This window comes from Poromitra crassiceps (genome assembly GCF_964638095.1).
Source record: "Poromitra crassiceps genome assembly, chromosome: 3".
NCBI lineage: Eukaryota > Metazoa > Chordata > Actinopteri > Beryciformes > Melamphaidae > Poromitra > Poromitra crassiceps.
In genome coordinates, this window is record NC_139625.1 from 82224686 (window position 1) to 82239259 (window position 14574).

Consider the following 14574-nt stretch of genomic DNA (forward strand, 5'->3'; position numbering starts at 1 on the left):
TTATAATTGGTCACCAAGTCTACTGATTGCCCATGGACAACACTGTTCTGGGGAACTGGGGAGGATCGTCTAAAATCAACACAGATCTCTTTAGTCTTTGAGACGTTAAGTTGGAGGAAGGCTTCTTCACACCAGGACAGAAAATCATTTAAAACCTGGCCATGACCGACCTCATCCCCATCAAGCAGGCTGACAATAATGGAATCATCAGCGTACTTGATGATGAATCTGTCGGCATGACGGCTAAAACAGTCATTTGTATACAGAATATACAAGAAGGCAGACAAAACACACCCTTGTGGTGAGCCAGTCGAGGATGTTAAGAAGCTGGACAGAGTTCCGTTTACTCTTACTTGTTGTGATCTATTTGTAAGGAAGTCCAAGATCCATCCAACAAGACCTGCGTCTAAGCAAAAAAGGCGTACAAGTTTCTCAACCAAAATGTGAGGCTGGATCGTGTTGAACGCTGAAGAAAAATCTACAAAAAGCAGCCTGGCGTGGTTCCCACTGCCTTCTAAGTGCTTACAGACAAGGTTGAGTAGGGTAGCTGTGGCGTCTTGTACACCTCTCTGTGCTCTATACGCAAACTGAAAGGGGTCGAGCATGTGCTCAGTTTTTGCTAGGAGCTCTGCTTTAACTAGCTTTTCAAATTGCTTCATAACCAGAGAGGTTAAAGCAACAGGCCGGAAGTCGTTCAAGCTTTTGGGACTATTTATTTTAGCCACGGGCACCACTATGGATTGTTTCCATAGGGATGGCACCTTCTGCTGAGAGAGAGACAAATTAAAAATGAAACTAAAAATAGGACCAAGCTGGTCAGCACATGTTTTTAGTAGGCGACCGCTAAGTCCATCGGGGCCAGGACTTTTCCTGGGCTTGCACTTTTTAAAGCCACAGATTACATCGTGTTCATCAAAAAAAGGATTCAACGGTGGAGCCAGCTGGAGATTGTTTCTGATCTCGGAGTGCTTGTTGTTAAAATCATGAACATCAAATCGAACATAAAAATCATTAAGGCATTGAGCCAGCTCAGCGTCTGAATTGTATTCCTTGAGCTGAACTTTTTTTCTACCTGATTCTTTGGTCCCCGTGATCGTTTTCAAGCTGTCCCAGGCAGAGCCTAGATTATTCATTCTGAGCTGAGACTCAATTTTATCTTTGTATTTCAGCTTACAGGACCTGATTTCACGTTTAATTTCTTTCTGTAGATTATATAGATCTAGCCTATTCCCTTCTCTAAAGATTTTTTTCTTCATATACAGAAGCTTTTTAAGAGACTTTGAGACCCACGGCTTACCATTGGGATAGGCTTTCACTAATTTGTCAGGAATAATACAATTTTCACAATATGTGGTGCCTCCTCTGGTCGTTAGGGGCGCCTGTTCGGAGGGAGGGGAACTCGTTGGAATAGCGTGATCCTCCCTAGTTTCGGTTTCCAGACGTTTGGTGAGCGGCGCCAACAGCGCCACCTGGGAATTTCATTGTCAAAATCTGTCTCTTCGAGCCCGGCGAGAATGGCCGGCAGCAGACACGCCTACATTTATTATTAGAATTTTATTTGGTAGCGGCAATGCAATGTTTCATAGTTCCAATATAGAGCAAGACACTGATGTGCTGCAAAGAGAGTTTATACCTGTTGTTTATTTTACAATAATTCTTCCTACCCGGAAGTGGTCCGCTTGCTACTGTGAAGTCATCAGCATGCTCTGTAACGTTAGCCTCGGGAGTCGGGCTTATCGCTGGGGGAAAGACCTCTAGCCGCCGGGGCCGGATGGAACACGTCCTATTAACAGGTTATGTTTGTTTCTAAGTGATTAATATGTTTCTCCGCAAACGCGGCGATGTTTTGCGAGACACCGGTTCTGCATGAGCGTCACTGCCCCCAGAAAGCAGGCCCGCCCACAACACTCATGATTGGTTCTCCGATGCAAGGCTTCCAACAGCACCACCTAACGTTATGAAAAGATTTAAATAATAATATTCTCAGTCTTAAAGGTCCCAATTCGTGCAGCTGTAACCTCTTAAAAACGTGTGTCTCTGGTCCATAAAACATGATTCTGGATTAATTTGTCGAAAATATAGCAAGCCCGTTTGTTGTGACGGAGTTCTCACTTCCTCATCTCGTCGCTTCCCAAGAACGGTCTGTTTCTATAATATATTCAGAACTAACAGTTCCCATTGGCCGCTGAGGGAGAGCCCGCCCCAGGCTCCCAGCGGCCAATCAGATTAGCGTCTGTGGACCAGCACGCTAGGTTGCGAGTTATCGTTAACTTAACGGTTACTACGCTAAAGAGGACATCTCAAAATGCCTAGACTTACCGAATGCACCTCTGCAGTTGCTGGATCACGTACAGTTGGCGTCGCTCCAGCTAGAAGTGTTAATTTTGTGGCTATAGACAAAATGGTGCAGGTAGCTTGTGTGAGAGAGACCCGCGCAGTATGCGTGAGGAAGCTCGTGACGTCCCAATTCCCCTCTGGGCAAACAAAGCGTTTGGGGGTGTGGCTTGGAGGAGACTGCAGGGGGAAGCTGGATAGGGACAAATCCAACTGTGGCAGTTCTGAGCTTGTGACCACTCATTACAGGGAGGGCTGACAGCAGTATATATGCATTTACAAGTAAAAACAGCTTTTGCACGGAATGGGACCTTTAAGGTAGTGAAACGGATTAAGACTGAGAGCTGAGTCTAGATCCTCCCACGGGCTATGTCCTACCGGTGAAGCTTCCCCTGTCAGGTGAAAAGAAGCGGCTGGCTAACTGCCCATGTCTCAAAGGAAGCATGGAGCCAGTTTCGGCTCTCCCCAGATCGGCAGAGGGTGGAGCAGCAACCAGGATGAATAAAAAAAAAATTAGCACTAATGGGGGATAAAAATGGGATAAAAAAACCAGGGGGAAACTAGAACGACCGCAACGCGGACTTATGCCTCCGCCATTAGCCAAATTGGAAGAAATTGCATCAAGGCGTTTCTGTGCAGAATTGGATATTTGAGCCAAATGTGAAGAAATTTAGTCAATGTGTTACTGAGATATGGCGTTACTGAGCTTGAAAATGGCATTTGTTAGGTCACTGTGACCTTGACCTTTGATAACCAAAATGGAATCAGTTCATCCTTGAGCCTAAGTGAATGTTTAAGGCGAATCTGATGAAATTCCGTGCAGGCGTTCCTCAGATATCGCGTTAACAAGCTTGAAAATGGCGTTTGAGAGGTCACAGTGACCTTGACCTTTGACCTTTGACCACCAAAATCTAATCAGATCATCCTTGAGCCTAAGTGAATGTTTAAGGTGAATCTGATGAAATTCCGTCCAGGCGTTCCTCAGATATCGCGTTAACAAGCTTGAAAATGGCGTTCGAGAGGTCACAGTGACCTTGACCTTTGACCACCAAAATCTAATCAGATCATCCTTGAGCCCAAGTGAATGTTTCAGGCGAATCTGATGAAATTCCGTCCAGGCGTTCCTCAGATATCGCGTTAACAAGCTTGAAAATGGCGTTCGAGAGGTCACAGTGACCTTGACCTTTGACCTTTGACTACCAAAATCTAATCAGATCATCCTTGAGCCTAAGTGAATGTTTAAGGCGAATCTGATGAAATTCCGTCCAGGCGTTCCTCAGATATCGCGTTAACAAGCTTGAAAATGGCGTTGGAGAGGTCACAGTGACCTTGACCTTTGACCTTTGACCACCAAAATCTAATCAGATCATCCTTGAGCCTAAGTGAATGTTTAAGGCGAATCTGATGAAATTCCGTCCAGGCGTTCCTCAGATATCGCGTTAACAAGCTTGAAAATGGCGTTCGAGAGGTCACAGTGACCTTGACCTTTGACCTTTGACCACCAAAATCTAATCAGATCATCCTTGAGCCTAAGTGAATGTTTAAGGCGAATCTGATGAAATTCCATCAAAGCGTTCCTCAGATATGGCGTTAACAAACATCCGTACGGACGGACGGACATCCGTGCGGACGGCCGGCCGGCCGTACGTACGTACGTACGTACGTACGGACAACCCGGATCCATAACGCCTTCGGCCTGGCTTCGCCGGCGGAGGCATAAAAATCGGGTGGGGGGAAAGGTGCATTTAGGATGCTTTCTCACTGGGGACCCGGGAGCGGAACCGAGCACATTGACTCCAGGTGTGGTTCGTTTCATGAGTGTGAATGTTGCGTTCCGTGCCCGGGCGCAGAACAGCGTACCGTGACAGGGTCCACTTGAAAAAGCGGTCTGGGGAACGCTTTGGCGTGCCCGGGGACGGACGCTTTGGCGTGCCCGGGGACGGAACACTTGCGAATGTGAACTTCCAACCAGACCGAACCACGTAGCAACTGTAATAAACAAAAACAGGACTAATAGTAATAGTATAGCGGTAGGTCTCTTCCCACTGGAGGATCGAGATCATGGAGGATCCATTCTGCGTCCGCGTCCACAGCTCCTGCAGGAATGGGAGACACAGAGTCCGGGAAGAATACAAGTCAGTAACATGCATGAAATGAATGTGAACAGATATTTAACGGGAAGAACCCCCCTTCCCCCACGGCAGTCTAAGCCTATAGCTGCATAACTAGTGGCTGGTGAGCCAGCACTAAATGTAAGCTTTATCAAAGAGGAAAGTTTTAAGTCTACTTTTAAATGTGGAGAGAGTGTCTGCCTCCCGGAATGAGACTGGAAGATGGTTCAAAAGAAGAGGAGCCTGGTAGATGAAAGCTCTACTTTTTGAAATTCTAGCAGGAACCAAGAGTAGACCTGCATTCTGGGAAGACAGTGCTCTACAGTAGGGTAATACGGTGCTATGAGCTCCTTAAGATATGATGTGCCTGACCATTAAGTGCCTTGTCGTTGAGGAGAAGGATTTTAAATTATATTCTGGATTTCACAGGGAGACAGTGCAGAGAAGCTAGTAAGGGAGAAACATGATCTCTTTTCCTAGTTCTTGTCAGAACATGTGGAGCAGCAGTGGAGAGTCGTTAGAGACTTTTTGGGGCAACCTGATAATACAGAAGTGCAGTAATCCAGCCTAGAAGTAACAAATGCAGGAACTTTTTTTTTCATGTGGGCGATAAAGGACAAATCCTGATAAAAAAATAACTCCCAAATGGCGCTGGTCTCCTCTCTTGCATTTTGCTGTCCGTCTTGCCTACTGCCCACCTCATTTTACCCACCCGGACTTTTCAATCCTTCTACTGGAGAGAAGAAGCGCTTCATCCTCAGCATGTCCCAAAATCCATATAGCACATCCCCCCCCCCTCCCTCTGCCTTTCACTCTGTGCACTTCAAAGTCTCTGACAGAAGTAAATCACAAGGGGCTGGCATGAGATTTAAATGAGCCAATTAATCCCTAACGATCATTCTATTAAGAATGGGTGGCGTAATGATTAAAGTCTGGTGAAGGGCACTCGGCGCCAAAACGTTAAGTCGCATCTCACTGATTAAAATATCCACGGGAGCATGCGGTGAAATGTACATTATATATATACTGTATATGCGCAAAAGTTTGACTAGTCATAAAACGTTGTATTGCATTGCATTGTACGTCTCTGGAATCCACGGATAGCCTACTGTATGTCGAATGTCAACATTTCTGAATCAAAAATACGCTGCATATGTATCACGTTTCTAGATATGTGTAGCTGAAATGAAGGTCACAGAGTCTGCTATTGAAATAGCGTGGTGGCCAGTAGCCCTCATCAATGTTATTGGTTACACCTGTTTTACTTCCTACTTTACCACCTCAAAACGGGTGCTGTGGAAAGGGCCTATGGGTCATGGTATGCATATATTTGGAATGTGTTACATATCAATATAAATTAGTCCAATCTAAAAAAGGCAAAGTTATGTCTTAAGACACAGGAAATGTCTTAAGATATTCAGTCTTGAAGACACAGAAAATCGTATGTCTCAAGACGTGCACTTTCATGTCTTAAGACATAGAAAATGTCTTAAGATATTCAGTCTTGAAGACACAGAAAATCGTATGTCTCAAGACGTGCACTTTCATGTCTTAAGACATAGAAAATGTCTTAAGATATTCAGTCTTGAAGACATGGAAAATCGTATGTCTCAAGACGTGCACTTTCATGTCTTAAGACATAGAAAATGTGTCAACACATTCAGTGCCACAGCGCTTCAGTAAAATTGTCTGGAGCCTGTGCCAGATTCACTTCCATTCAGTTGAAAACAGCTATAGAATTTTTTCTATTATGGCTATATTAACGGGGCTGGACTTTAATGAAAGATTGAACACTCCTGCTTCTTCCAAAGAAGAAATTTTGTTTCTAGACAGTTCCATTATGAAATTACAGCCTCTCAAAAAAGTGCACTTTCAATGGTTTTCTGTCGTTTTTTTTTACTTTCCAAGTTATAGGCCCTTTTATGAATACCTTTTGCACTCTAATTTCGACCACATTCACTGACTCTGGCTGGTGTTTTCTGATGTGGTGGCGTGTGGTGTGGTTTCTGTGAAGCCTGTGTGACACACACACCTCTCCCCCCCCCTCCCTCCCCCCTCTCCCCTCTCCACCTCTGAGCTGCGGGCTCCTCCCACACGCACAGTTTGTTTTCTCGTTTTTGCCCCGGACAGATCCCAGCGCGCATCATTTCCTTGATGGGCAAACGCGACTGAACGAAAAGGCATGGCCGTTCGGCTTCGGATGCTGCCTTTCTAGGAAATCGTGTGGAGATAGATAGAAGCATAAGAGCTCAGTTGTGAGCGCGGATGCAGCCGAGCCCACTCTCCGCTGTAGACAGAGCAATATATACGGCGCTGGCAGAAAGCATGCATCGGTTTCCACTTTCTCCGCTGTCTCCTGTACAAAGTAAAGGATCTGAGGTGGGTGGAGCAGCTCCTGTGACGATGTTTAAGGTGGCGCCGTGTGATCCCTTGAAGGGATTCATGCTCACTGGCTAGGTACGACCTTAAACAGCAGAATTATGGAATAATATGAATTATGATTTTAGGACGTCCACAGACGTCCTTGGCACTCCTCGTTACTTTTTTTTAGGACGTCCACAGACGTCCTTGGCACTGAATGTGTTAAGATGTTCAATGTCTTCAAGACACAGAAAATCTATCTCTTATGTCTCAAGACATGCACTTTCATGTCTTAAGACATGACTGCATGTCTTCAGTTTAAGTCTCAAGGTGTCTTGAGACATCTTGACCATACAAAATGTCTCAAGACATTTTGGTTTTGGTCACTAAGACATCTTAAGACGTCTCAAGACAATGGTGATGACTGGGTATGAAGGGAGAGCTGTTTTTCTGAAGACCGTGTGTTCCAAGTCATTTTAACCGTAAATCACATTGAACGTTTTTGTTCTTTAAGCCTGACTCAAAAGAACCGAGGAAAGTCCCAGTACTCAATGCATCCTCGACCTTATTGGATCTGTGCTCACCTCCAACTACTTCCTGTATGGTGCTGATGTCTTTCTCCAGGTTTCAGGAGTGGCCAAGAGACCGAAGATGTCACCCAGGTTTGCCTCCCTGTACGTGCACTGTTTTGATTTTCAACCAGCAGACCAATCCTTATCAGCAACACATATCCAACTGGAAACGGTATTTAGAGGACATATTTTTCATAATGCACAGACACAGAAACACAACTAATGGAATTCCATGAATTTATTAATATTCATCATAACCAAAACCTTGCATTTTTCATTTCTGTGGATGCCCATAAAATGAACTTTTTGGATGTTCTAGTGATCCAGAAGGGCAATTTCCTTAACTTGTATCGTAAAGGCACAGACAGAAACACATTTCTGGATGGGGAATCTTACCATCCTACACCTCTTAAGAGGAGACAGTCTGCCTCCCCATCTCACAATAGACCATAATCACAGCGCGGCCATCTTGGAAAGACGTCACCAGCTGGTTGGGAAGCCAGAGAGGCTCTCATCTAAACCCATTGATAAGCATGTCTGAACATGGGAGCAGCAGACCAAAGGTTTGAGTTCTGTCACACCAAGTTCGTTTGATCACATCAATAAATGGGCAGATGAACACGATTAAAAAAAAGGGCTACAGCAACTGGATTGAGTTTTATATCTATGATATTCAAGGAAGCGCAGCCAATGCTCTAAATTGTAAACTGCAGTACACCCTCGCACCACTGAGCACTGAACCGATACATCCGTCGCTGTGGAGCAGTTGAACCCGAAATGACACATCCGAAGAAGGCTGTGTTTGAGCTTAAACTTAGGCACTGAATAAGGGCTCGGTATTGGAAACTACGCAATATTTGGGAATACCATGGCACCCGAATCTTGGATAACAATATTGCGTCGGAGGTGGGTACAGTTTTATTGCGATTGATAACGTGTATGTCACGTGCAGCCCGAACCACTGTCATGCTAACCTAGCTAGCGAAGGTGCTAACGCTAGTGTCAATGTTAGCGCTACTAAAGTTGTCAGAGGTGTCACCTCAAAGCACAAAGTAAAGGGAAATGAACCCTGAACAACGTGTCTCCACTGAAGACACGACGCACCAGTATTATTTTCCCATACAGGTCAATCCAGTCAATCTAAACTTAAAGCTATAGCGTTAGCCTATACTGCAGGGGCAAGTGCTGGACTGATTATAATACAGCATGGAAGTTTATTTGGAGTCGACTGCAGCGATCGCACCGACGGCAGCAGAAACAGTAAGTTCATCAGTAACACTTTATAATAACGTTCAGTTGTAAGTGATTTATAAGCCTTTAGTTAATGATGAACTCACCATTTACAAAACATGAATATACATTTGTAGATGATTAATAAATGTTATGTTAACATATCACAAATGTGTTGTAAGTTATCTATAAACCTTTAGTAAATGAAGTGTTCCTCACCTGTTGTAAATAATGTGTAAATAATTTACAATTAATTTACAAGGCTTTCTGCATCCCCTAATCTAAAGTGTAAACCATTCATGAATAGAAAGAAGAGGAAGTCCGCACACTGTTGACGCTCCAGCGACCACAATTTTATTTAAGGCTCACACAACGTTTCGACCCCTTCGGGTCTTCATCAGGTGTTCATCCTGATGAAGACCCGAAGGGGTCGAAACGTTGTGTGAGCCTTAAATAAAATTGTGGTCGCTGGAGCGTCAACAGTGTGCGGACTTCCTCTTCTTTCTATGGTGTGTATTTTTGAGTCCAGCACCTGCACATTTTTACAGAGATGTGCGTGCTTCCCTTTTTGTTCTAAACCATTCATGACACATAAATGTGTTACATACAAGGGGGTAGCTCTGTTTGTCCAAATTGAAGCCAATGCGGAAGTGTCCTCCTTGCCTGCAGGGGGTGACCCATTGGTTTGTGGACTTTTGTTTCGAAGCCTCAAGTATGGCCTCATCAGTAAACACTTTCCTAATGTGTTTATGGTCTCAATTGCAAGTTTTAGACTATGTTGTAGTTGCAGACTATGATTTGGGGCGTGATTGACAGGTTGCTTGTCCACTGATCACACAGATCGCCGATCACGGACCAATAGCAGGCCGTGCTCTGTGGGAAACCCCTGGACTTGTGTTGAGATCCAAGATGGCAATGGCCAAAATGCCTGAGGCATCAAAAAACAGAAGTCCACAGACCAATGGGCAGCCCCCTGCAGGCCATTCGAAAGAATGCAGGTTTAAGTGCACTCCCACATTGGCTTCAATTTTGACAGAGCTACCCCCTTGTATGTAACACATTTATGTGTGATGAATGGTTTACACTTTAGATTAGGGGATGCAGAAAGCCTTGTAAATTAATTGTAAATGATTTACACATCATTTATAACAGGTGAGGAACACTTCAATTACTAAAAGTTTATAGATGATGCATTTGTGATATGTTAACATTTATTAATCATCTACAAATGTATATTCATGTTTTGTAAGTGATTAGTTCATCATTAACTAAAGGCTTATAAATTACTTACGACTGAACGTTATTATAAAGTGTTACCAGGTCGTCTACCCAAATCGCTCATTGATAGCGTTGCGAAATGTTGGGTGCACAGCGGGCGCGGATCTATAAATAGTAAGAAATAATTTATGTGGATCCATGGCGGGCGGATGGTTCATGCATACACATGGATTAGGGTGGCATAAAAGCTCATCCACGCATCTCTGCTGTGGAGAGAGAGAGAGAGAGAGAGAGAGAGAGAGAGAGAGAGAGAGAGAGCACGCTTTTGCACCTGAGGGGGGAATAAAAAAAAAGCAAAAATATGAATAAGAAAAGAAAGTAGAGAGATTTGTTTTTCTGTTTGCAGTGATACACCTCTCAAAGATCATTTGCCTGATGGGTTTCATAATCGTGTTTACTTTATGTTCCCCTCTCAGGACTTTCTCCCATGTTCCTCATGATGTTCCTCTCTGTCTGTCTCTGTACTCTGTTCCTTCCCTTTGTCTTGGCCTGGCATATTAAATCACTTCATTTGTGCAGTCGCGTTGTATTTCTCCTAAATGCTGCCTCAAACTGAGCCGGGGGAAGGTCAAAGCTGTCTGTGATATCGCATCGATATTCCTGCTGCATCCCCATTCATTTTCTGCTCCACCTATTATGCCACTGACAAAACAATGTTCATGTGGAGAATTGAAATAGGTTACAGACTCCATTAGCGCCATCATTTGGTTATGTCATCATTTAATTATATCTACATGCTACTTTGCGAATTGATGGCGGCACGTTTGGCAAACATCTCGCCTAGCCTCTGTCGATAAATAACAAACGCCACTGCGAGTAGCAATCGTCCGCACTTTGCAGTGTTGTTCCAGTTGCTTTATAGCCTTGAATGAATCATACAAGTGAAGCATATTGGGTGCTGGCTGTTTCATGCTTTTATTGGGGCTTTAAATCTCTAATAGTGACTTAGAGCATGTCCTTGTATACACTTTCAATTCCGGTTCATATTAATATCAAGGTGAGCTGCCCTTTAGTTAATGTGAGCATATAAGCTACCAAACAGAGCCTTGCACAGACCTAAAATTTAAGCCTTATTTAAAAACCAGGCCTGCTGTACCTCATCATGGGCGGAGTTAATGCTCACCATTGTAAATTCCCATGTCACTGTCTGGCTGAATATGATCATACAATTTATATCCACTTTGAAAAGCATCACAGGTATCTCTTTGCTAAAGCTGTGACAGGGGGGCCTCTGACAGGCCAAAACTGATTGTCTTTCATATATGTCATCTTTCCAAAAAAGCCTTCAAAACCCACCCTTTCACTGTTGCTTTTGACCTATAAAACTTGTTTCCCCCTCTCATCTATTTTAATATTTTCTCTCTTTATTAAAGTTGCTTTATCCTGTGTTGGTAAAGTGTCTGAGCACGGCCAAAAGCAACAGTGAACAGTGAAGCGCTATATCATATAAATGTACATTACATGCAGGTCAATTACTAAACATACAATAATGAGCATTAATGTTCTGTAATCCTACTCATATTCTAATATTTCTTATATTTCCATTCTTATAATTATTCAACAATAATTACTCTGACTAATAACACTAACAATAATAATGATTATAATTATTAGTAGTAGCAGCAGCAGCAGCAGCCGATTATTGTTATTATTACTACTACTAACTAATACTTTATTATTCAGAGACTAATTGTTGTAATTATTGTACAATAATAATTCCTCTAAATCTGGTTTCAAACGGCAAAAAAAACCTGCCAAAATTTTTCGCCGGCAAAGAGGGAGAGAGAGAGAGAGCGCGAGAGAGAGAGACCATGACGACAGCCTTAAAATGAGATATTCCTCTAAATCTGGCTTCAAACGGGCCAAATTTGAAAAAGGCCAACTTTACCTAAGCTAAAAGTCAAACTCCGCCTATGTACCTCGGGTCCTGTTGGGTTCAGGTCGGGTAACAGACCAGTGTGTGTCTGTGTCTGCCTTCTAGCCGGTGACAGGAGGGGGTGTGTGATGGAGTGTGTCTCTGGCTCTGCCCAGCCTGACAAATGACACAATGTATTTTTGCTTCAGCGAGCATAACGAGTCCTGCCTGACCCGAGCCCTAATTGTTTATTTAAAAAACCAGGGCCTACCCGACTGTCTCGGGTCCCGTCGGGTTCAGATCGGGTAGCAAACCTCTACTACCAAACATATCTAATATCCCGGACGCTAGCTGCCATTAAATGGCTTGAATGTGTCTCTCTCATCTACTATTATCATTAATTTGGCCTCGTTGTCTTCAGTCTAGGGGTAAAACACACTTCAACGCCACCACCGCAATCTTATAAATGCACATTGGTTTGGGCTGAGTTGGTAATGACAACCACAGTTAGTAGTGAAGGCTTTGAATCTGCCCGACGCCCTCTGCGAATCTCCGTCGGACCTCTCTTGCCTCGCGGCCAGCTCCATCTCAGCTGGTCTCTGCTTGGCCGATGCTCTGGGCCAGCTCAAGCGTCTGTTGTGTTGAGCTTGAATCTCAACGTGCAGGACGACCTCTATAGGTCCACCACGCACAAACATATAATTGACAGCTCCACCTCTCAGCCAGATCTGTCCAATAATCACAGCCAAAAGCTTCTAAAATGTGCAAAGGCTTATTCAATCACTCTAAATGGAGGGCTTGGCTTGACATTTACTCTAAACCAATGGCTAATCCTGAATCAACGCTACCGAGTAGTGAAAAGAAGCAGCTGGCAACTGCGCATGTGTCGGAGGAAGCATGGTGCTAGTCTACGGCTCTCCCCAGCGACCGGGGCAGCAGGAGGAAATTGGCAAAGTACAATTGGGGAGGAAATGGGGGGGGGGGGGGGGAAGGGATCTGAAAAAAAAAAAAAAAAAAAAACGCAACCGAGTGACGTAACCTTATCAGCTGAATATTATCTGTCCATTGATCATTCCCAAATAATGTGACGTAACAACCATGACCGTCACATGAATGACTTGCTGATGAAGATCGTTACAAACTGGTGTGTCGGGGAGCGGAGGTGAGGGGAAAGCCAACGCTAAACGAATGAATGCGCCATTCGTGATACCTTCACTCAACGTTTGCTGCAGCCGGCTCCCACACCCTTTGTAATTTAACATCTGAATCCAAATAGAGGAGGGCATTAAAGGGGCCATATTATGCATTTCTTAATTTTGTATCATATATATGTTGTTACAATCTTGGATGGTCATATTAAACATGGGCTAAGCTTCAAATAAATAATGTGAAAGTGTTTTAATGTTACCCCCATGAACCACCCCTCGCGCCTATGAACTCTCGTAGACGAGATGACATGGATTTATGGCGATTTTGTGCGAGAACCATAATTTTTGTGACGTCAGTAAGGACTTGTTACCCTGGCAACAAAGCGTTGCCGCCGGCCGGCGCGCAGCGCGCGCACGCTAGCTCCCACCCTTCCCCTCTCTTCCCTGTTCTGTGTTTCAGTACCCGCGGCGGCGTCACCACTCACCAGGCTCTCTCTAGCCTGGCTGTCTGGGACTAACACAACAGTAGTAGTCTCATGGAATAACGGATTCCAGACCGCAAAAACAAGGAGACGACATGGAAGTGAGCCAGGATGTAGGACTGAAGTGGTAAGTTCTGAAAATATGTGTCTCATTCCAGCATCGGTCCAATGTGCTGCTAGGAAGCGCTAACGTTACTTACCGGCTGGGTAACGTTAGCACTTGCTATTTAGCCTAGCAGCACAGCTGCCTTATAGACATGAACAACCGATGAATGACGAACGGCACATATTTTCAGAACTTGTAACGTTAGTCCAACTTGCTGACTTCTCCAAGTCCTCATTTTGGTTTGGTCCGTGTAGCCTTTGCTAGGAGAGGCACACTATAGTCACAAGCATTTGGGAAGTTAGCTAACTAGCTACATTAGCTAGTGTGAAGCTCCCGGTGTAACGTTATGGCAGGCCGTGGTAATAGAATCCCTGCTTGGCCAGCCACTGAAGGAAATGTCCGGGTGCAGCCCGGCCTAGCGGAGCTGTAGATAGCTAGGGGGATGTTGATAAATCAATTGATAGCTTGCTTTATGTCCAAGTCACGTTTTTCATCGATGGTCAAATTCGTTTTGACAATCAGTTGCTCGTTGATATAATTGTTTTACAACTACCAAATTTAGTAGCCATAGCAGAGATCGCCTGTCTGTTTCTGTTATGCATGACTATCTATCTATCTATCTATCTATCTATCTATCTATCTATCTATCTATCTATCTATCTATCTATCTATCTTATCTAGATAGATAGATAGATAGATAGATAGATAGATAGATAGATAGATAGATAGTCAGACAGACAGACAGACAGACAGTCGCTTCTACAGCGATAGCTCTCTGGGCAGAAGTTTGCAAACGCAAAAACTCCTCGCGCTGCCCACCTGGAGTATTTTCCGGAGGGTGGGGGTTCAGGGACAGGACCTAAACAGAGCGTTTCAGACAGAGGGTGAACTGAAGGGGGCAGTGAGAGCCAGTACAAGATAAACAATGAGTTTTTTAAACTATGACTGATGCAATAAGTTACTCTACTGGAGGCCAACAATAAAATAATAATACATTATATTAGCAAAATATGGGCCCTTTAATTGAATGTCTTGATGCCACACACGCCTCCATCCCTCCCAGGCCATTTACGCAGGTATAATGATTCAATTCACCA